Source organism: Rhinolophus sinicus, chromosome 15 (genome assembly GCF_057876585.1).
Source record: "Rhinolophus sinicus isolate RSI-liver-muscle chromosome 15, RSI-T2T, whole genome shotgun sequence".
In the NCBI taxonomy this organism is placed as follows: domain Eukaryota; kingdom Metazoa; phylum Chordata; class Mammalia; order Chiroptera; family Rhinolophidae; genus Rhinolophus; species Rhinolophus sinicus.
In genome coordinates, this window is record NC_142515.1 from 97988782 (window position 1) to 98013507 (window position 24726).

The window sequence follows — 24726 nt, forward strand, 5'->3', positions numbered from 1 at the left end:
CTTGACCGTGCCATAATTTGTCATTCATGATTGAAATATATGATAAATTATGCTTCTAAAAAAGTCACCGCTCTGATCCATGTCTGATCTAATGGGAACAGCTGCATCATCCCACTGCAAGCAGGGTTCTTGACAGCTTATTCCCTCAGGGCCAAACAGGTGTGGCCCAAGCCCCAGTCTAGGTAGGAGACCTCCAGAGACAGCCCAGGTGCTTTAGGAAGCCACAGGATGAGATAAAAAATTGGCCCAAATCCCTCTCAGTCAAAATTCTGAGTCATGCGTTTTAAAGGCAATTTCTTACTCATTTCCTCCTGTGCTTACCCGTGCCCGTGTTTGACAGTCTAGTGTTCTGCAGCCACTAGATCTCCTCTTCTGGGGTAACCCAGTCCATTGTTGTTCTTACCCCCATCATCAAAAATATAGCTGAGCCAGTCTCTTCATATTTAAAAGTGCAAGAGTGAGGATTACAAGTTGAAATTTCTTTTTAGAACTCACATTCCATATCAAAGATAGGAAAAAGAAGTTTAGGGATGAGAAGCTTTGTTGCTAAATTATATTGTAATCCAAATATTCACTGCGCTGTCTTGTAACTGAGAAAATCAAGCCTAATGGGCTCTTTTGCATCATGCCATGCCTGGGAAAGACTTAAACCCTTGAAGATGTCTTAGAATTTCGAACTGCTATTGTTCTCATGCTCCCCTTTTGCTTTTGTTCTTCACACGTATGTGATGCCTCTGTTTGTCCCCATGTCAACCTGAGTGTCAAACCCAGCCCTTCAGCAATTTTTACAAGGAAGTCCATTTGCACCAAATGTCACATGGTGCTAGAATTTGCTGACGCCTCTGAGACTGGCACACTTAGCTCAAAGTTCTTTCCCCAGGTTGACCGGAAGTCTTAGCCCCTCCAACACAAATTTTAATGTCACCTGACCTCCAATGTATATCTTGAATTTTTCCAACAAATAGTTCTCTTCCCCAGAGAAATTCGGACATCAGTCAGTTCTTACAATATCATTAGGGATTCACAAGGATAACACTGGGTTTCTATACACTAATGGTGCAACAATAATTCATGTCATCTATTTAACAATCAAATATTAAGTGCCTTCTAAGTATCAGAGCATATGGTTTTGAATTTTATTTTTCTGGTAGGAGTAAGGAATGATTCCTGGGGACTACTCTAAAGCACTCGTAGAAGGATGTGCAAGGGACCGGCCCAGCTTTAGGAGATGTTTGTAGCACATTGCAGTCTAACTGATACCTAAGCAGAAGAACAGACATCAGGGAGCGAAGAGTGGGATGTAATAGGTGACGAAAAGCATTTTCTCTTTACTCAGAAGGGCATCTAGAAAGCATGTATTTTCATCTAAGCACCTTCCAGCATCTTGCCAGCAGAGTCACTGCAATGTCTGCATCCACACAAAGGCATTAGAGAGATTTCAGTAATCTTCTGAGTCTGCATCAAGATAGCAAAAGCATGAGGTTTTCAAGTCAGGTGATGGGTTCAAATCCCAGCCAGCCAGACGCTCATCATTTATTATCATTCTAAGTGGGGCCTCATCCTCTCACAGAACCTGGATTTCCCAGTTTATGAAGAAGAGATCGTAATAGCTCCCTACAAAATTGGTGTAGGGAGAATTAGAGATGGTGCAGGAACAATTGGACGATTAGAGATGGTGTAGGAAGAACTGGAGAATTAGAGACGTAGGTATATAGAATAGCCTGGGGCATAGCAGACATTCAAGAAAAGGTAGTAACAATTTTTACTACTATAGATTCTTTCTCATCACCAGTACAAACAATCTTTCATGAAAACCTCATCTCCAACCCTCAGTATAATCTGCAAAACTCACTCAATAATATCAACTCTACATTTATGTCCAATAACTTCTATTTCCATACAATATTGGTTTATCTCAAAAACTGTTTAAGTCATGCTAAAATGTGCCTCCAAAACAAAACAAAACAAAACAATTAGAATGGCAGTATACAATTTAACAAATTGATCTTTTCCTAAACGTTCAGGAACTCTACTGCATGAAGATCATCACCAGCTTCAGCAAAAAAAAAAAAAAAAAAAAGTAAAAATATTTTACTTGATTTAGATATTAAATCACTATTGTAGAGATAGCAATTTGAGGTTTTTTTTTTTTTTTTTTTTTTTTTAGAAAAGCTCATCTTTATCTATGTTGTGTGTCTTTTCTAACTTAGTCTGATCTGTCTAGATGCCAAAGGATAAAGAATAGTGCTGTTGTACTGGGTGAGGCAACAAGCCCAACAGGACAAAACTTGAAGAGGAATCTAGGTCATTGTCCTGACAGATCTGAGCTTTAAAATTTACAAGACACCTACATGTCTAGAACTATGCCAAATAGTCACATGCGTTAAGGTTTTACGCCTGAGATTTGCAGTTGAATAAAATGCAATATAACTGACCCCTTCCTTTAAAAGAATAGTCAACTATGCAAAAATTACCACAGGAGACTTAATGAAGTATACGAGTATAACACACAGTGAAATTACTGATTCCCAAATAATCGTGTCTATAAATTTTCTTTTATAGACTATGTTGCATTTTTTAAAATCATGATATATATTCTTTAACTGTTATGGTTAATTTAATTAAATACACTCATAAGGTTTTACCTCTTCATTCTTACAAATTCTCATCTCTTTTATTAAACTTTTTCTTCAACTACAGTGAAAGATTCTTGGATGCTTTCAAACATAGTAGGCTATTCACACCAGCTTCCCTCTGTTGGGTCTGTTCTAATTAAAGGGAGTAAGAGAAATCCCTCAGGTTGCTCTTCCTACTCAGTATATGTCTGTCTATTCAACCAAGAAAAGTATTTTGCTTAATAGAGATTACCCGTCACCTGGCAAAAGGACAGGGAAGTGATACAGATAAAACCATGGATAATCAAAAGTTTAGATTTGCAATTTACACCAAAGGAAAAGGCCTCCTCCGTGTGCAGTCTCCACCTTTCCCAGCTGAGTCTCTTCTGGCAAGTTACCATCTACCTAGGAACTGGAGGAGGAAGCCAGAACACAGGAGGATCCCAAAAGCACATCGGTCATCCAAAGATGATCAACATGGCAATATGCATCTCTACTGAAATGGAATAGAAGGAGTGATTTTTAAAAGTACTATATTACAGTTTGCTTGTCAGTTGTTTGAAAACAGAATATATTTTCCATTAGAAATAATGTTACAAAGTAGGCACACCACCAAATCCTATTTAATTTTTTGTGTGGGTACATCTCATTTCATCTCATCTTATTGCATTTTGCTTGAAAAAATAGAAGAAAACAATGCTGTTACAATTATAGTCATTAAAACTTTTTAAATATAAAAGTGTTTTTTTTATTATTATTAATTTTTCAGAAACATTGTGCTTGTGAAAAGATATTGAGTTAGATGAGTATTTTGGAGGCTTGTAAGAAGGCGCCATCAGGGTAGACTCGGAGCATCGGACGTTAATAGCCTCTTGGTTTTAGGTGTATCATTGGCTCTCTTACATTTGTCAGTGACGATTAGGAAACCCATGGAGTAACGAATTAAATAATAAGTAGACATTATTGGGAAAGGGGTAGTTTGTTTTTAAAGAGCTTTGAAAAGAGAGGGAAGGTTAAGGAGATGTTAAATGATGATGTAAGTAGGAATAAAAAAGACTCTGAGATGGAATTTGCCCACCAGTTACAAGTGAAAGGCTGAGAAAAGGCACATGGGTATAGATAGGCAAGGCCTTTGAAAACTTAAGAAAAGAACAAGAAACCCTGGTCCCAGGTGACATATCATTCTTGGCTGTTTAGTTACTAAAAGCAGAGCTGTGTAAGGAGAGGCAGTATTCTATAAAATATTCACACATTAGATATTTGTAACACGGGATGTGAATAATGTTTTGACAAGTTTGTATAGAACTTAATGAAACCAGCATAACGGAAGGGGTGTGCATTTGTAGTCAAACCAACTTGGATTTGAATTTGGGCTCTGTTATGTGATCTTGGACAAACGGTCTAACCTTCCTGGTCCTCAGTTCACATGTATTACAGATACGCATATTGTGTGTTGTTGTGAGGATTTTATGTAAAGTTGGTGTTGACTAGACATTTGGTAACTAATACTTATTAGACTTCTGAAATCTGCCAGTAATGCCTTACAGGTTATGTGTCTAGTGATATACCCATGGTGTTTCAACCTGTAACAAAAATAGATATTTTTATCCTGTAGTATATGCCAATGGATAGGAGATCAAGAACACGATAAACACGTCTATGTGGGAGAAAGCTATAGAAACTTTGCTGGGCTTATGACTTTAAAAAAAAACACAAATCCCAATTAATGGAATCTTCTTAGAGTTTTCTATTCTAAGTGCATGAATTATCTCTTTTACAACTTTTTTGTTGTTGTTATTACCTCTTTTCTTCCTCTTTCTCTTCCTTTTCTTCCTCTTGTCAAATTTAGCTCAATTTTCCCAGGAAATGTTATGAATGTGCTAAAAGCCAATCAGAGGTCCTGTAAGTAGACACAATGGTTAGCTAACAGAAGAATCAACACACAAACCAACGGTCCATTTAATTATTTTAAAGGACCAATGCATTTAAACTAGTCATTGTGGGACCTGTTTCATCAAAAGGCTGTGGATTAGAAAAATCCATTAGATGTCAATAAAGACCCCAAATGAGTCTTTATCTGTCCCTGACCTCCACAAGGATGAAAGGTGGTGGGTGGGGCCTGAGGTTATTCTCTCTCTTTATTGAATCAATAATTTGGTTTCTTTAACAATGCCTGTCAGTATGCCTGTCTAGAGCCAATTAAACACCAGGCTAATTTAACTTCCCCAACTCTGCTGTACTTTGGCAAGGATGGAAGAATAAATGAGAAACTTGAACTTCCAAAGCGCAATGATTTATTGAGATCTGTAAAGCATAATAAACAGATGGGATAACGCCAGAAGCACATGGTATTGCGGTCCCTTGGGGATCTTCTTTCCTCTACCAGATCACATCATTTACTATAAATGTTTAAAAGGCTTTGGAGTCTTTCTACAAGACATTTATTATATATAATTATATAAATGAGTATTTTTTAAAGTAAGTGTATTGTCGTTTTAATGACAAAACCATGCCTCTCTATAGATGTTAGCAGTTTTCACTTAATGTGAAGTACAGTTGTATTGCAGTAAATGTGTTAACCCACTTATAGTGAAGCAAGACAGTGTCTCCATGTTCCCATGGAAATATCTTTGGGGCGTGAGAATGAGTATGGATGTGCATTCAGTCATGAGGGTGGAGAATCTGAGAAACCTAAGAATAAAATCTGCCTGGCAGTGTGTAGTTTTTGCCTACTCAACAGAATATTCTGCTTTCCATTATCACCAAAACAACCCATACTGCATTTCTGTTGTTATAAATGTACCTATGGAAAGATTTTTGGTGGTTTGGGCATGCTATTTCATCCTCCATTTACATAATATTTATAGATTTTTAAGCACATTCCGCAAAAATGTCTTGCATACTTATTATGTGCCAAATCCTATGCTGGGTTTTGTGGATTTAAAGATGAATGAGGCACACGCCTACATACAAAAAGCTCATGGTCTCATGGAGAAGAAATATGCCTACTATACATTACATTGTAATACATCTTAATCACTATGGGGATACTGTGAACCATATGCTATGGAAATATCAATGAGAGAGTGATTAATTACTCCTTGGGGATACAGAAAAATTGTATTGAGATGGTATTTGAAGTGGACGTTAAAGGTGGGAAGTAGCTTGTCAATCAGACAAGCAACTCAGGTTTGTCATCCTGGGGGAGGCTTTTGAATGAACAGAATGTGTTTTCATGTGGGCACTCTAGTCTTTTATTTTTCCTTAAAGTTTATTGGGGTGACAGTTGTTAGTAAAGTTACATGGATTTCAGGTATACAATTCTGTAATACATCCTCTATATATCACATTGTGTGTTCACCCAGGGTCAGTTCTCTTTCCATCACCACATATGTGATCCCTTTTACCCTCATCTACCACCCCCCTGCCCCCTTACCCTCTAAACTATTGGTAACCACTAAACGATTGTCTGCGTCTATGAGATTTTGTTTCTTCAGGTGTTTGTCTTGTTCTTTTGTTGTTTTCAGTTTTATATACCACATATCAGTGAAATCATATGGTTCTCTACTTTTTCTATCTGACTTATTTCGCTTAGCATTATAATCTCAAGATCCATCCATGTTGTCACAAATGGTACTATTTCATCTTTTCTTACCACCGAATAGGATTCCATTGTGTATATATACCACAAATTCTTTATCCAATCATCCATCAAAGGATACTTTGGTTGTTTCCATGTCTTGGCCACTGTCAATAAAGCTGCAATGAACATTGGAGCACATATGTCTATATGAATAAATGTTTTCAGAATCCAGGAGAAGGATTGCTGGGTCATATGGTAATTCTATTCATAATTTTTTGAGGAACCGCTGCACTGACTTCCATAGCAGCTGCACCAATCTGTCTTTTATTGTGAGGTTGGCATTCACTTATTAAAATCTATGCAAAGCTAAAAGCCTGGGGAAGTAACCTTTGGATATTTCAGTTCAGGGAGAATAAAGGCAGGAGCACTTCCTCTGGAGGACAGCAGCACAGGTAGCTTAGATGTGTACATTCAGAGTCACCTCTTGGCAACGAAAATGCAAGTTGCATAGGTTGGGCCTGTTCTCTCACCAATTACAAGTGCAGAGTAACTTGACCATGTAGAGAAAGGAAAGGCGAGAAAATACCTAGAATCCTTGATTTCTAAGAGAAAACATTTGGTTAAATGTTTATCTCCGCCTGGAGAAAGTAAGCCAAAGTATCCAAGTTTTTGATGCTTCTTAAATTATATTTATTTAACATTAACGGTATTTAATTTGAGTCAACTCATATCTGAGCCTCAGTTTATTAAATGTGTCACTTTTACTGTTTTCAAAATGCTGGTGTCAATGGGTGAGCCTAATAAAAATGAAACGTTTTTGAATGAGAGGGTGAAAAAAATCGTACCATAAGCAAAGTTAAAGGACCAAAACTAACTGGGAAAAGAATTTGCAGCATGATTAACAGAGTGGAGAACTGTGTTATACACAGAGTTCTCACAGACAAATTTTGGGGAAAAAAATGGCAACTATAAAAAATACTAATACTACTTAGTATTGGTAAGAGCATGGGGAAACAGGCTCTCTCATAAACCCAGGGGTGGATCCAACATTTGTGCCTGACGCTCATACAATACTGCAGGCCTCTGGAAGAAAAATAATATTCTATTAAGTATGAGAAAAATTCCAATGAATTATAAGTTTTTAAAAGATGTCAAAAGCACAAACCTTGCAAAATCCTGAAAAATAGTATGGCATTTATGTTAATTTAGTGCCTGGCATACCTCTATAATACCTCTTTACCTGAACTTTTTATTGCATACTTCTGATTGTCATTTCATGCGACAATTTTATAATATTTTATAAAAAGAGAATAGAAATATATGTCACCATTGATCAAAAAAATTTAATAGTTCAGAAGTTTCAGATCCACGACTTATTGGAAATGACATGTATATTTTGAGGATAGCTATAAAATTTGGAAAACTTCTATAAAGGTTCTTTTACATATGATCTGTAATATTTCAAGTAATTTCAATGTTGCTATATAGTGACTAAGCAATCTTTGAATCGATGGCACTGGAGGTGTTCTGTCAGCTTTATATGATTGCTGTCCATGCCAGCATTTTCGGTCAGATCCACAAGAAACTGAATCATTTTCAACAGATTTATATGATTCACTCTTCTTCATAAACTTGATTATCAAAGAAGCCAAGAGTCTATTCACTACTTCTACTTAAAATTTTATTGTTTTTTGAATGAATTACTGCTTTCGGAGTGATTTGAATGGTGTTTTTAATCAATGTGCTTCTTTATGTTAAAATAACTTCTGTTGATTTCAGCACTCATCTTTATTGCTTGGGTTGCATATTCCACTCATGTTTAATATGAATTTAGTTTAATTTCTTTACTAAATAACTTTAAAGATGAACAAAAAAACGGACTTTGCCTATGTGTCTATATCTGGAGTCTGTAAATTCTCACTTACTGTGTTAAAAACTTCTGCAAGTTCTTCACAAATTTCAGTTACAATGGCATATTCCCAATTCCATTCCCCCTAAGCCTGATCCTCAAAATACCCAATAATTACTGTCACTCCACCTGGCATGTGAAGAGTATGACAGCAAACAAGTCAGTGTGAAGAGGTGGTAGGTAGTCATCACTGATTGTAGTTAAAATAGTTTACCTTTGCAAATTTTACAAAAATACTAGAACATCTACACATCTCAGGGTATCAGGCCTTAGAAGAAGCCAATGGAAGGGAGAAGATCTGAAGCTGAAGATTCATTAGCTCACTATAAACACCACTCAGCACACCCTTCTGGTGAAAGTAAAATTCTAATCATGTATTTTGGAGGACGATTTGGCAGTTTCTACCAAAATTTAGAATTAGGTAGTCCTTTGTTCGCATACTTCCACTTCTAGTAATTTACTCTACAGATAGACTCTTACAATGAGTAAAACATTCAAGAATGTTCCTTGAAGCATGGTTTGCAGCAGAGGAAAAAATGGAAACACTAAGTATTAATAGAGGATAGTAAAATTAGTTATGGATATCTATATTATAATATGCTATGTGGTCACTTAAAAGAATGTTAATAATAAGTTACATACATATATATTTACATATATAAATATATACAAATTATATTTTAAATGAAAAAAAATAAATTGTGAAACCATAGATATAGATCAGCCACAGCTGAGTTTATATATAGTTATACTTATGTAGAAAATTTCTGGACAGTCACAGATCGTATTATTTATAGTAGCAATTCTAGGGATTGATCTTAGAGGGCAGAGAACTTACAAGTATTTATATATTTAATACTGTTCCCTCCCTTTTTTAACAAAATGTTTTATTTTTATAATAAAATATTTAAAATCACTTCCCCAAAGCTATTTTTGTAACATCTCATGTATAAATTACTACTTTTTCTCTTTAGACTCATCTTTTTAAAACATTAAAGGGTATTTCCTAGAAAAGCCCTGCTTGCAAATGGCTTACGCCATTTTCAATTATTCTCTTTTATTTTGGGTTTTGTTTCAGATTGCTCTTTATTAATTTCAAACTTGTGACCAGAACTTTAGGAGAAAAGTCAACCCAGAGTCTGTCAGGATTTCTTGAATAATGCCGTAGTAGAATAAAATATCATGATGATTAGGTGATGAGAACTACTTAAGGTATTTTGTTCTGAAACAGAATAGTTATTCTGAGGAGTGGTCATGGTGATCATGAAGAGGACATAGTCCCCAGCCTATAAGTGGTTACTAACAGGGTACAAGAGACTAGAAGACTTCTAGTAGTCTTGGAAGAGAATGATGGGTATATTCTAGAACATTTGCAAGAGTGACTGCCTTAAAAAGAAAAAGGTAACTCATAAAGAAGAATGTAATATCTGTGATGCAATGTCAACTTTGCCTGGGGAGAGAAGGGAATGTGCAAGCTTGCCTGTGAGCTGTCCATAGCATACTTTATTGAATGATGCAAAGATATTAAGAAATCAATGATTTATTACTATTTCCTTGTGTCTCAAAGTTTTCTCTCCTGCAAGTTTGGATTTGCCATAGACTGTTTAAAAGTAATCTTAGCTAGTTACAACATAGGTACAAACATATCTAGGTGACAAATTATTTATTGAAAAACATCCAATTCATAATGTGTCTATAGCCTGACAGAATGAGAGACTGAATGGCTTGTTTCAGAGCAGAACTGGTTTTTTTCTTAATTATTATTAAAGTAGAGTTGACATGCAATATTATATGAGTTTCAGGTGTACAACATAGTTATTCAACATTTATATACCTTATGAAGTGATCCCTGCAATAAATCTAGTAATCGTCTGTCGCCGTACAAAGTTATTATGATACTCTTGACTATATTCCCTGTGCTACATATTACATCCCTGTGACGTATTTATTTTATAACTGAAGGTTTGTACCTCTCATTCCCCTTCACCTTTGTCACTCATACCTCCACATCCCTCCCCTCTAGCAACCATCAGTTTGTTCTCTGTATCTATGAGTTTATTTCTATTTTGTTTGGTTTGTTCATTTATTTTGTCTTCAGATTCCACATAAAAGTGAAATCATATGGTATTTGCTTTGGGCACGAATGATCCCCAGGTGAACAAGACTTATTGTTGGTCACTTTGCTCCAGAAATCCTCCAGGGCATTAGCTCAATCCATGTCATTAGAGAGCAATGATTCTTAAAAGTCACATGCATGACCTCACCGCGAACAACTTGTGAGAAAGAACCCACCACCACCACCACCACCACCACCACCATGCGATTCAGGACCACACTGAGAAACCCACCTTAGAGCTGCAGGTCTACTCTGAAGACAGGCCACACGCACAAAGCCTTATCTCCTGTTCTTCTCCCTGAATAGGTCCAATCATCTGCTTCCTGTAAATGTAAAGATAGAAATAAAAATGCATTGTCTGGTAAGCTAATGTTTAGGTTAGCTTAAATAATAGAAGTTTAATACAAGGACACAAGGGGATTAAAAAAAAAAAAAAAGCAAAGCCCAGCAGTTGCACAGCCTGGTTGGAGAATTGGGAATCCATTCCTTGCTGGAAAAGATTACCTCAGGCAGGGGCTCCAGGGTCCAGTAATAGCTCTCTGCTTTGTGTTTCATGATGTAATGTCTGCCTCCTATTGACCATCTTTCAGAGTCCTTCTACTTCTGTGCCACTCTGCCCTCTCTACTTTGTAACCCTGTGCCTCCCACTGAATCAAACCAAGACAGGAGGGGATAATCAGGTAGGACAACCATAATCCAGAATGGAGCCCGTAGATGTCAATGTCTGGGTAGCAGTTGGTCTGGGCAGTTAGGGCTAGAGTGACAGAGTCATAAGGTACAAAGCATGACAAAGCATTGAAGACCCTTTGAAATGAGATTTGGAAAGGGCGAGTATCTGTCAAAAGAGGGCAATGTACTTGCCTGGTGAGCACGCTGTAGCCCATTCATTCATTCAGCCATTCTAACATTTGTTGAATCGTTACTAACACCAGGCTACATACTAGAAATAAACACTGGTTAACTCACAGCATCTGACCTCAAGGAGCTCAGAGTCTAGTGAGGATGATGAACAGATAAATCAACAAGTATCACCCAGTGTGACACCTCTCTAAGAGAAATGTGTTCAGATCCATGGGAACCCAGTGGCGCAGGGAATCCAGAAGACTTTCTGTAGGATGTGAACTTTGAGCTCCATTCCTTGAATTAGATGAAGTAAAATGGGAAGGGTGCCCACATAGATGTACTACTAGGTGTGCAGGCCAAAATAGATTTGGCCCTGTGTTGGCTGCATTCCAGTGATGTATCTCCGCCTATCCTCACTTGTCTCTGTGTACTCTGTGCCTAGATTACTTCTCAGCCATTTCAGAAAAATACAACTACAAATTACTTGGAAAAGTAAGGGGCTATTATGATCCATGGAACTGCAGAAAAATGTGGTCCCGGAGGGCAGCTTTGGGGGAAAATGTACCCAGCTGAATGCATTAAAACTATGCAGTGATATCCCATTCATGGATGCACTCTAAATAGACATTCTATTCCTATCAAGTCCACATTTATTTCTAATTTTGGACTGACTGTGGAGGAACTTTGAAAGAGCCTGTACAACCCAGTGCCATCTGGAAACATGCAGTGTTTGTCAACATTTTAATAGCCCCATTAAACATCTTGACCTGGCTAAGTTACAATTCAAAATGTCTCAGGAGTTATTTTCCTGCTGGGGGAAAAATACAGCAGTTTTTTCTTCATCTGAGCATTTTTATGTAACAAACTTTATATCCTGAAGTATTTTTAAGGCTATTGATTTGCTCCTGAGCAGACTTGCAGAAGAATATTTAAATATCCTTCAGATGAAAATGTGCCCAGTTAATTATGAATGCATAATTTTATCACTAGCATTTTATTACACCCTATCAACAACTATAAGAAATAGCTATTTTTCAAGATACAAAAATGATCTACATTTTAGCTCTAAGTTTGTTCATTATGCTTTGCTCAGGATGTTTCTTATTATTTTTATAATATGCCTCAGGTTTCAAAGGATTTTCACTAGATATACTGACAGGTGTTATTCCCTTTTTTACAAATGTGTCAAATAAGTTTTGAAAAGTTAAATAACTTGGCCAATGTTCTGCAGCTTGTAAAAGTTAAACTGGTCAAAATGTCCACAGAATGCAAAAAGGGTTCTATAGTCAGAGTAGTTTGGAAAATGTTGGAACAAACAAAGCTAAATAGTTTGAGTTTTCTTTCTTTTTTTTTAATTGCAGATATTTCAGAGGATGGATATATGCTAATGTGCTTTGTAAATCTCCAAGAAGAGAAATAGAGTCTGCAGCATTTCCCAAACATACTTGAGCATGAAATCTTTTATATCCAGGAGTATTTTATGGGATTAACTATGGAACATAATCCAGTAAATGCTACCCTACACTAGACTTCTTATCTTATAGTAATGGAAGAAAATAACTCTGAAAACTCTCCCTTTAGAAACTAGTTTATAAGAACTGTGATGAGAAACAAGAAGAGAAAAAAGTAAACAAGCCTGACTAATTCTTAGAAGCTGAGGGTTAGACAATAACTTCATAAGCATTACATAAACCAACAGGGACAAAAAGACACTTGAAAATCACAAGCCAAATTTCTCTCTAGATCAAGGACAGTCATAGAGACCAAGAACAAATCATTCATCCATCATCTTTATTTATTTGTTTGTTTATTTATTTATTTGAGTTCTAATTTAGTTTAAACAAGACAGGAAGCCAATCAAAGGTGTCTCAATTTACCGTAAGAAGCAACAAACAACTAGAGAAATCTCATTAAGTCTTATAAATGGAAAACTTAACATGGCCAGTTTAACGATAAGCCCAACAATCTGAAAAAAATATGATATAATAGTGTCTGAATTTGAACACCTCTAGACATAACAAATAAAAACTAGTTACATTAGCAGACTAACAATGCTTGATTAAGGCACAGAGAAACAGGAAGAACAAAGAGCACATTTCTATAAAGTTTATTATGTTGCAGTATGAATATTAAAAGTGCCTGTGATTTAATAGCAAAAAGTTTGGATAAAATGCGTGTCTCTGAGAACTCCTGTTGTGAATAACTGGAAAGGACTTTACTGGGGAAAGGCGCGCTACCTAACAATGTCACTGGGGATGATTCAGCCAGAATTCAGACACAGGCCTAATCAGTCTCGGAGAGAATGTCTGGCAGGTTCAGTCCTATTCAGTGAGGCGAATAGAAGATAAAACACAGTTACCAACTGATACAGTTTTCTGTGAAGTTCCATTGTGTCTGCGCGTAAAGAAACAGCATCACATTGGCCAAATGATTATTTGACTGCCATCTTCCACTTTGGTCATTGGAAGAAAAAAAAAAAAACCACGAAGTGAGGGGTTTTGTTTTGTTTTGTTTTTAATTAAAATCCTTGCACTTGGATACCTTCTGAAATGGAATTCCTTTTTATTGAAAACTACTCCTCCAGTTCAGGAGCGTGATCCACTAGGCAATCAGCCATCTTAAATGGGATGTTTCTGGTGATCACGCCAAATCATTCAGTCTCACCTGTTCTCTGACTTGGGCCCTGTGCTCCCAGCCACACGTAACAGAGAGAGATGCTTAAGCCTGGCTGCCCATTAGATTCATTGGGGAGACTGAAAAAAATCCCCATGCCTAGCCCCCATCCTGGACCAGTCAGACAGATTCTCTGGGAATGGAATCTAGATTTGTTTAAAGGATTCTAGGTGATTCACAATAAAGACCAAAGCCTCCAAACACTGTTGTTACATTCATGATCAATGACTGAGTAAACTGTCTAGTCTCCAATGAGTGATTCAAAAATTCAAAGAATGAAGCGTGAAGAAAATGCTCCCAGCCAGTGGTCAGCATATGGTTAGTTGCTTGTGAACCAGCACATAAGACACAAGAAAATAGGCCAATGTTGATAAATGTTAGTCAGGAGAAGCCAAGAAAATGACCCACAGGCTGGGCAAGGGAGCCTGGACCAAGAATGAGCAATGCAGAACTTTCTGGAGGCTGGGCTTGGTATGTCTGAGCATTTTTGCTCCACCAGGTCTCTGTAGCTGCTACCACCTACACTCTCAGCACCACCATTACCCAAAATAATAAAATAAATTGTTTTTTTCTCATAAAAAACATTTAGATAGCATAAAGATATTAAAAAGGAATTCCTGCCACCAGATGCATTGACTGTTCATATTTTGGTTTTCAGACTTTTGCAATGCAAGTGTAAATATAGGTTTTTATACATTTTTGAAAGTTTACTCACACTCAACGTGAGCTTTTTTTCCTGTAAAAAATTAAATGCTCAACTATGGCACATCCTTATATTCCAATGATTTAATAATTAAAGTATCAGTAAAACTAATAAGAGATATTTATTGAGGACGAGGCACTGTTCTGAGTGTTTTACATGTATTACTGGCACATTTAATTATGACAAATCTATAAGTCTAATAAAAATTATCTCCATGTTACAGCTGAGAAAACAGAAAATTTAAGTAACTTGTACAAGGTGACAGAGCTAACGTACTCCAGTAGCCAAGTAGTCCAGAGGCAGGGTTAAGCTGTCACACATCCTTCTATAATGCTAATTATTTGTGAGTGTTACAAAAGAACAATTTTGGTTGCAAGAGACAGAGAAACATCTTATGTTAGCATAAGCAAAAATAAAAGATTATTATTAGTGTAAGTGAACCAAGGACAAGCATGTAACTGGGACTCCAAAACAGATGACAGCAAGGGACTCTATACCCTCAGAATCCCACTGCTCTGTCTCCCTTGCTTTGCTGACATGTCCCTCTGTCTCCCAGTTCATGGAGTTGAAAATATGGCCACCCGCTGCTCCCAACTTTGCACGTTACAGGACCCACCACTTAAAGCTCCTTCTCTATGGGTCTCCTTCCCACAGTTCCAGTGAGGACACTCGTTGGTCCATTTGCCTCGTGTCCATTCCTAAATTAATAGCTTGGCTGTAGAGCACATCCCTATTGCATCTATCAATATGGGGTCTGGAAGGAGAGATCCTTGAGCAGACAACTAGGGGTCCAATTATTGTGACTAACTACATGCTTTGTCCCTAATATAACTAAAATTGCACAATTTTTGAGAGGCATGAATCTGGAGCAAGCCCCATCACTCGCCTAATGAGCCCACATGCACATCTCAACATGGTTTCATCTTCTCCTCTCAAATGCTATAACGTTCATGAAGTATCTATTCTCTTAGCCTTTCTCTCATATCCAGAGCCGTTTGGTGGTGGTGGTGTTTTGGTTTTTTATTTGTTTGGGTTTTTTCTGTGCCCCAGCTGGTATGAATCACTGGCATTTTTTGGTATCTTTTGTTTTTCTCCAACTACTACTCCAATCAGTATAATAGGCATAGGACAGTAGAAGATGAGGGAGGAGGAAGGCTGGACACACTTCTTGCCTCGCCAAGTTGTGTCTTACTGAAATCATTGCAGTTTTCCACAAAGAAGGAGCCATCCCCATGAAGCATCCAGGGTTCCTTCCGGTTCATGTCTCAGCACGCATTCCCTTCCTGTCTCCTGCTGAGCTGAGTAGAATACTTTCCAAGGCACTTGAGGGTATTGCCTCTCCATGAAGCTGGGCAATCTAGAATAATCCTGACGTTAAATATTCAGCGGCAGGATTCAACTTTCCTTCATTCCGGCACTGTGTCTCATGTCAAAATGTGTATTAGCCAGAATTATGTTCACCTGTGAATAACAAAACCAAATTTAGCAGGGTTTAAATCAATAAAGATTTGTTTTTCCGTATAACAAGATGTCTGGCCTTAGGGAGCTCCTGACGTTGGTTCAGTAGCTCAACTCATAACATGATCCCAGGAAACAGGAATAAAGACTTGGCGGGAGGAGGGGGCATAATAAAGAAGGAATGAATGTTGGTACAAGAAAAGGTTCTCCAGTTGCATGACTAGGGCCTGTTCCAATTGATGATATCTGAACACTGTACTTCAGAATAGTCCAACCAACAGATGAAAGGCACATTTATCCATCATTCTCCACCCCCATCAGACACATGCTTTCCCATGAGTGTGGTCAGCACCTCCAGGCAGCAAGTGCATGAGCGCTGTGTGGGATTCTGTGTGCGCTCGTGACGTGGCATCAGAGAAGCCTGCGAGCAGAACACAAGAGGTACTTGGGGCAGTTCAGGAACATGCTGTCAAGTGATACTTGCAGGGAGCTGCGAGCAATGGCTGGAGTAAAAGGGGGGCTGCCACGATGGGATGAGGCACCCGAGACCTGTCTCATGCAGCTCAAAAACCTTCTGAATCTGAAGTTTTTACACACTTCCTGAATTCTGGAAAATTCTCTGTTACTATTTCTTCAAAAGTGTCACCTCTCCGTTGATTCTCTCTCTTCTTCTGAGATTTTTTTCTATATCAATGTGGATAATATTGTCCTCCATAATGCTTAGTTTTCTTTTATAGGTTCTACTTCCTTTGCCCTTTCCAAATCCTTTGGAATAAGTTATTAACCCTCATCTTCCTGCTTGCGAATTCATTTTTTTTTGTCTCTATCCAATCCATTATTAAATTCATTGGCTACTTCATTTCAACTTATTAGTTTATTTCAACTACCAGTGTATTTTCTACTTAATATCTCCATTGGTTCCCTGTAACTGCTTATTGCTGCCTCATATCTCCAATACCTTGCCTCACATATTTGAGCATATTCAAGATGCTTTTTTAAACTCTTTAATCCCTCTTGGCCTATCAAGTAGCTTCATCTGGGATAGTTGTTCCACTTGGGATCTTTCTTTTTATTCTCCTCAGCAGTGCTGTGTTTTTCCCTGAGAGTACCTATTTTCTTGAGAGCATAAATTTTCTTGGTGGATAAAGTGTCTCTGGGAAAAGAAGTGGAAGTCAGGGATTCTGTCTGTGCCCTTCCCAGAGAGCCACCACAGGGCTGGGAATTCCAGGTATTACTCTCTAGGCTGTATGACTTTGTGCTTAGCCCTCCTTTCCCAAACAGGTGACCCTGCCCCTTGGGGAACTCTTCCTGGACCGCCAAAGCTTCTGTACAGACGAAGGGAGAGGAGACAATGCCTAGAGCTGGCCAGGTGGCCTGAACGTTTTGTTAATCCTTGACCAGTTTGTGACCAATCCTGGAAACTATCTCTGAAGTGCCAGATGACTCTGGCTGGACGCTTGGTCATCAGTGACCAGGCCCTTGCTGGTCTGTATCTGATAACAGCAAACTGAGTTATTTTCTATCTCTCAGGTTTACTCAAAAGCCTTAGCCAAACTCTGCCATTTGAGCTTGTTTCCTGGCGGCTGCCACAGTTGCTTCTTCTGCTTTCTTCCTGCTAATGAGCTCCACCAACAGTGGAAATTCAGGTCATTCCATCAGTTTGTGGTGAAGTCTAAGTTTATTCGGGAACTCTTGGCTATAAATCACTTCCCACTGATCTGAATTGGTTGCCTCTGACTTTAAAAACTGTGTTCCATCACCCCTTGCCGGGGGTCCACCTGACAGAGTCCCTGAAGCCCAAACACAGAGTAGGACCTTTCCCTTTCCTTCCTGTGGAGGTGTGACAAAATATTGAAGCAAGCAAACAAAAAACCCTCGACATCGAAATCCCATCAATGCTCAACTTCACATGTATAGTTTGCAGGACTATCTGATTATAACCCAAAGTGAGGCCTGTGAAGTCTCATTCTATGACCAAGTCCAAAGGACAAATTCTGCAGGCTACATTTCATGTCTAGCTTTGATATATGTTGAGGTTTTGTCTTTCCAGCACCACTTTAATGCACAATTACCTGGAATCTGATCTAACACTCTTCACAGATTTTTCTAGTTTCTGGTAGTACGTAACCTTCACTAGTGGTTACAAAGGCTGCTTCATTCTTTGTCCTACCAAAAGAGCTCAAAGGATGAGGTCCCATTAATGAAATCAGATATACTCGTCCAAATATGTCTTATCACTGGCTTCTTCTCCACTTCCTAAAATAACTCAATTTGAAAAAAAAATAAAAAATAAGGTGTCTGTCTTAGTCGGTGCAAGCTGCTGTAACAAATAACCATCGACTGTGTAGCTTAAACATCAGACATTTATTTCTCACACTTTTAAAGGCCAGATGTACAAGATCAGGCTTCCAGCATGGTGAATTCCTGGTGCGACGCCCCTTCTTGGTTTGCAAACAGCTGCCTTTTTGCTGTGTCCTCACATGGTGCAAAGAGCATAGAGAGAAGGCGAGCTCTCTCCTGTCTCTTCTTATAAGGGCACTAATTCCAAGGTGAAATCTTCCCAAAGGCCCCATCTCCAGATACCATCACATGGAGGATTAGGGGTTCAAAATATGAATTTTGGAGGGACACAAACACTCAGTCCATAGCAGTGTTTTTGAAATCTGGCTTAAAAAAATGCTCAGCCTATAATGTCTAAAATCATCTCTTCAACTTCCTCTATTAAGGGAACTCATATGCCACCATCTACATGTGGCGGTTCCCATGATCCATCCAGCCTCAGAACACAATTTCTCCCACAGTGATAACTCTGATCCCAGAGAAATCTCCATAATTTTGTCTGATTGCAGGATGACACTCCAAGAACCATTATAGCCTGTGTCACGTTGACCCCCACTCCTTTGCTCCGTATTTTCAACAGCTGAACAATGGGGAAAGTATTTCTTGGCTGCATTCTCGTGTCATGATTTTATTCAAGGTGCAGCTGTGCATTATTCTCTGGGTCCAATATCCAAGGCATTTGCCCCCAAATGTAAGGTGAATTAAACCAGATTGCCTAGCACCTGCTTCAAAGTCTCTCTCAACATGGTGGCCCATCCAAGAGAAACAGAGATGTGTCACCAAAAATATCTTAATGAAAAAAATATTTTCCTGTTTTATTAGCGGCTCTTAAGGGATAGAGTGGAGTGATTCACACAGTGCTTCATAGAGCTGAACTTTCTGTAAGTCTTCTCGTAAGGGCTCCAGAGCCAAATAGCACAGCACCGAGTTTCCTTTCGAAGAAGGGGGTGTAGAAGAAAAATGAATGCTTATACTTTAGGATCGGTGTCTCTGAAACCATGGATTTCAAAAAGCTCTCTACACTATCCCCATATAGTATTCAGAACTGCCAGGCTTATGTCACAAAGAAATTCATCTTGTTCATGTAATGGCTGAAAGTCCTGCTTCTTAAATGTCTTTTCCTCGCCAGCTTCCTTTGCTAACAAGTAGAAAACAATGAAAATACTCTGGGAGATGGTATGACAGAAAGACTAGTTTCTAACATCGCTCTGTGAAATGCATTACATGTATTTACACCTTTCAAATGCCTATGTCTGTGTCCTTGTAAGGTGACCAATCATCCTGGGTTTCATTAGGACAGAGGGATTTCTTGGGTAATGGGATGGTCAGTGCTGAAAACAGGCAAGTGCGGGACAAACCCATATGAGCTGGACGCCCTAGTTCTATGCCCAATATGAATAAAGATACTGAGGGTGTGTAGTATCACTAAGGAAATGTCTGGACTGAGGGACCATATGGTTTTGATGGCTGAGCTGCATCAAAGAGCATAGGCTGTAATGCTTTTCAGAACTCCCCCAGCTCTATATCCTGCTCCCCAGCCCTAATCTTTACCTATCCACGTCATCTTTTGCTCATCTTTTGGATGTGTGTCAACACTCTCTACAGTTAATTGTACTACATCCTGTATTCCAGATAACATTGCCAGAAATCAATGCAGGTTTTAGGTTTGGCTGCAAGGCTCTGGTTGTGAAACATACATATTTGTATTTGAGAGGAAAGTGGTAGAGAGAAGAATCCTACCTCCTTTGGCTGATTTGTGAAGTGAGCTCAGTGCTACACATTCAGATAGAAAGGAATGAGAAGGAATGAGCCGCTGGGATTACCCCAAGTCTTCCAGGAGATACAGAGTGTGCCCCGAGTCATGCTGGCTACAAAGACTAGAACTCATTATGGATAAAAGTGGGAAAATTAGATTAAACTAATTCATGGGCATATGTCCAAAGATTATTTAAAAACATGGTAGTGGTGCCACATAAATAATGCATGGATCCCAAAATGGCATGCCAACATTGTGAAAATAAACTTGAGTCGTACAGCTCTGATCCAGTTGCCCTGAAGACCTAATAGTGTTATTCTTCTGGTTTGTAGTGGGGGATTTATTTAAAGGCTGGAGAATTTGGTTTCGGCTGTTCTTGCTCTGCTTAAGTAATGTCATAAGTAATGTCCATCAGATGTAAATCTGTCTGTGTGGATGGCGCCTTTACTTGAGCAGAGAACCTCCAGTCTCACAAAGAAAATGAAGAGTCCCTTTACCTCTTGGCTTGGTTTCTGCCTCTTGTTGTTGTTTTTTTTCTATCATATAAGCAAAAGTGCTGGACTTTAATATTATTAAAAAAGACACTATAGACTATGTTACTCATATTTAAAAAGTAATAGTCACAAAAAACTAATGGGAGACCCATGACAGTGACAGTCCTGCACTAGGGAGAGGCCTGAAGCCCAAAACAACAGCCCCCAGACCTAGAGAGGGAGGGAGCAGCTCCTCTGGCTGGCTGCTAGATGGCTTTTGCCAAAGATTTCTTCTTCTCTGGAAATTGCTCATATGTGTATCATACATGTTTGAAATAGCTTTCTCCAATTTGGAAAACCATAAAGCAGCAATAAACAAACGGAACTCTGGCGAAACCCCCTTTACAAGTACCGTGCATGCTTTTACAAGTGTTTGTTAAATGATCTCCTTTGCTTTTGCTTTTGTATAGTGAATTTTCAGTGCTCATCTACATTTCCAGATGTGCTTGGGTCCCTGTCTGTCAACTAACTTGGGTATATTTTTCACCATTATTATTATTATTATTATTATTATTATTATTATTTGTTAAGATCATAAGAAAAGAACTTAATGCTGAAAAAGGAGCCCAAAATACAATGAAATGAAATCAATTCTAATGGCAAAGGTCTTTCTTCTTTCCAAAAGCATGTGTTTCTCCACAGTCCTGAAGGGTAAATCAGAGCCGTGTGGGACAGTGCCATTTCAATGAGCTATTTGCATTGTCCAAAACTGAATACAGGCCTTAAAAGCAGCAGCAGTGATATTGTCAAAAGGCCGGAGGTATTTAAAACGTGATGGCAGCAAGAGTCTTCAAATGTGAGGGGTAGCTGGAGCCAGTAATCATTAGTACATGGATATAAAGTGATTGATTAGTGTTACATGATTAAAGGGATAGGCTAAGAGAATGAAATAAACTTCTCTTTATAAAGTTTGGCTCTTATTTCTTGCATCTTTTGAGTACTATTGTCCTAATTCCTAGGGAAGATGATAAGTTAAAAAAGATTATAAAACATCCCTTTTAAAAATTCGTATAAAAGACATTAAGAATAGAAATCATATTCATGCTTCAGTTTCACACACTTTCTGTCCAAACATCATGAAAATAAATATGTGATTTTTTATTTTATTTTTCAAAGCTCCATTGTGGCCTGTACCACAAAGGGCTCAGGTATCAGGCAAGGAAAAAATCATTTATCTTCATTACCGTCTATCCACACATACTTCGGGTAATCATGAAGACATTCTCCTTACAGTTCCACAAGGAAAATAACAGAACTTGGGGTCTGAGTGTTAGTATCTGGCCCGAGTGCATTGAGTGGCAAAAGGAATTCTAAAGTACTGACATTACATTTCAACAGGGCACGAAGAGATGGGATTTACATTCCTTCTTGGATTAGGTTTTGTTTTTGATATTCATTCTCTTTAGATAATCAAAAGCAGCTCCACCAATGGTAGATTGGACATGTAGCAATAGCAGTGATCCTCAGGGCGAAACTCAGTGATGTCTGAGATGACATCTGAAAGACCAAGTAGCTGCACCCCAGCTAAAGGGGGTGCTTGTGATTCCTCTCGCATTGTCTTTGAGGTGTCAGTCACCAAAGCAATGAATGTCAGTTGTTCTGAATCCCACCAGTGACTCGCTCTGAAAAACATATCAACAGGAGCCTTCACTTTTAAATAATAACTGCCTTGTGGTCAAACAGGGGAAGGATATCCCAGTCAATTTATGAGGCCTCTGCCTTCAATTTATGGATGAAAAGAGTTTGTTGCCAGCTGAGAAAGGTTATTTATGATGCGATTATTAAAGAAGGAATGATAGCATTTCTCTCTCTCTCTTTCTCTCTCTCCAACAGTCCTTGGGTTTTGATGATGCTACAGAATTTTTTTTTTCTGCCTCCTTTTGGCTATAAGTTTAAACTGGGTTGTATTAAGGAGTCAACTTTAATTCTGTGACCAATATATCTGTAACCATGAAGATCATGCCTTCATTTTGTATACGCCTCCATCCTGTCTTCTAGCTTGTTTTATTGTAAACCATATGGGGAAGGGATTCTAATGACAGCATGCATCTTTAGGATGGTCAAGACTTTTCTCATTTCAGACCTTAAAGATAAAAACAAAATCAAAATCTACATTAGATAATATTTAAAGAATGAATCCTAAACTTGAAAAATAGTCCAAATTAATTCAGCATAGGGAGGTTCACAGAATTAAAAGATTATTTTGCTGATTTCATCCTCTTTTATACAAAAGATAATTTACTTGCATTTCTTTTAGATGGAAAACTCCACCACAAGCTACTAGACGAGCAGGTTAGATAACGGATGTAGTTTTACAGATTTCATCATACCAGCTTTTCTTTATTCCTGGTTTGTAACTGGAACCTCATATAGTATTTCTCAAAAGGTTAGTAAGTCCCTAATCATTTGCATCAAAATCACCTGAGTGAAGAGGTAGGCTGCTTGAACAAAAGGAACATTACTGGGCTCCACCTCAAATCTACTAAACCAGAATCTTTAACAGTGGCTCCAAGAATCTGAATTTTTAGCAAGCTTCCCAGGTGATTCATAAGACCCTAAAGTCTTGGTAATAACAGCAGTGGGACTCCTAAGAGATTCCACAATGGACTGTGGCAGGATTGCTGATTGCTTAGCCCAAGGCCAGTTTTCCCTCATTCCTCAAGTAGAACCGAGTTCAGCCAGGTGCCTGGCTCCCTAACACTAGGTGTGGCCATTTGACTACCAAGTCCAGAGCACCATGGAGATGCAAGCAGAAGTGCTGTGGGTACCGTAAAAGATAGCTGATCCATGCCCTTTGTCTTTCTTACCTGCTTCTTCCTTCCTCCTGGCTGGCACTCAAACAGACCTTAGAAATGAGGCCACATATGATTAAGGGCAGAATAACAAGATGGATGGAACATTGAATCCCTGACATTCATGATGATGCCATAAACAGAACCAAACTTCCTATGTTAAATCTCTTTTACATGATAGAGAAATAAATGTCTGTCTGTTTAATTTGCAATTCACTCATTTTTGTCTTTTGTTTACAGTTGGGACTTGGGTAGGGTAGATGTGATACACAGCTGAACAGGATCCTAAATGACATAGACACCAAGAAAAACAGTCTGCTTTCCCTTACATCATCCTAGGACCTGTTTATTATCTATCAGTAGATAAGCTGATTTCTTAAAAGCAAGCAGTCCCACTGTGGGGGTTTGGAGATGGGTTCCCTCACTTTTGGATTCAGAGCTGCAGCAGCTCCTGAGTCACCAGAGCCGGAATCAGAGCTGACTGAGGTGTGAGGGTCTCTGCAACCTTGTACAAGCGATGAGAGTTCAAGAAAGAATGTAATGAGGTGATTAAGAGCAAAGACTACAGGAAGACTCAGACTCCCTGGGGCCAAATACTGGCCTCTCACTTATTTTTCATGTGCTTTTCTGCAAATTGCCCAACTCCTTCAAACAGTAGTGTCCTGCACTATAAAATGAGGGTATTTATAAAACCAGCCTTATAAGGTTATAACGAGAATTAAATGATGTATATAAAATCTTGCATATCCATAATAATGTCTCTCAGTAAAGGATAACTATTATAATTGTTACAAAAACTGTACAGGCCATAATGATACAGGTAATCTGCAAGAATAATATGTCAATGCATCTCAAAAATCTTTCACTGACACACCCATTTTAATCACTATTTTTCCCCTTTTATTGCACAAAACGAATTTTTGAAAGGCCAGCTGTATTCACATATTATGAGCAGACATCTTTTCTAAATATGGTGGATATACATGGTCGGCCAGGAGTAAGGGGAGGGAGCTGTACTAACTTCTTCATGGTTTGAAGCTCTTAGATAGTATCAAAAATGCTACCTGTCGCTTCTTCCCAGCCATGAGAATGAGTTCTTTCCTCCAAGGTAGACATTGGGTACTATGAAATAGGTCTGTGTTTATTCACAAGCTTCACTCCTGCTTAATTCCTCAGTGGTATCATCTATTAGGTCTTTATAAATCCTTGTACCCATTTCTTTCACATGAACATGCTGTCTTAGATTCATTTTTAGGTTTCTGGAGGTGACAATAATTTTCATCATGCTCTTAATACAACACAACTTATCTGTACTTAGTACACTATACACAGTTTTTTAATGGGGTGAATTCCCAATCATGACCAGGCCCTGAGTGCTCCTTTCTTTTTGAGCAGCCGCTATATG

General features: G+C 38.4%; 1 protein-coding gene across 6 annotated transcripts in view; it reads left to right on the plus strand.

Annotated features, from left to right (window-relative positions):
• Positions 1–24726, plus strand: part of PALLD (palladin, cytoskeletal associated protein) — a 372024-nt gene that overhangs the window by 86532 nt on the left and 260766 nt on the right. The window lies entirely within an intron of this gene.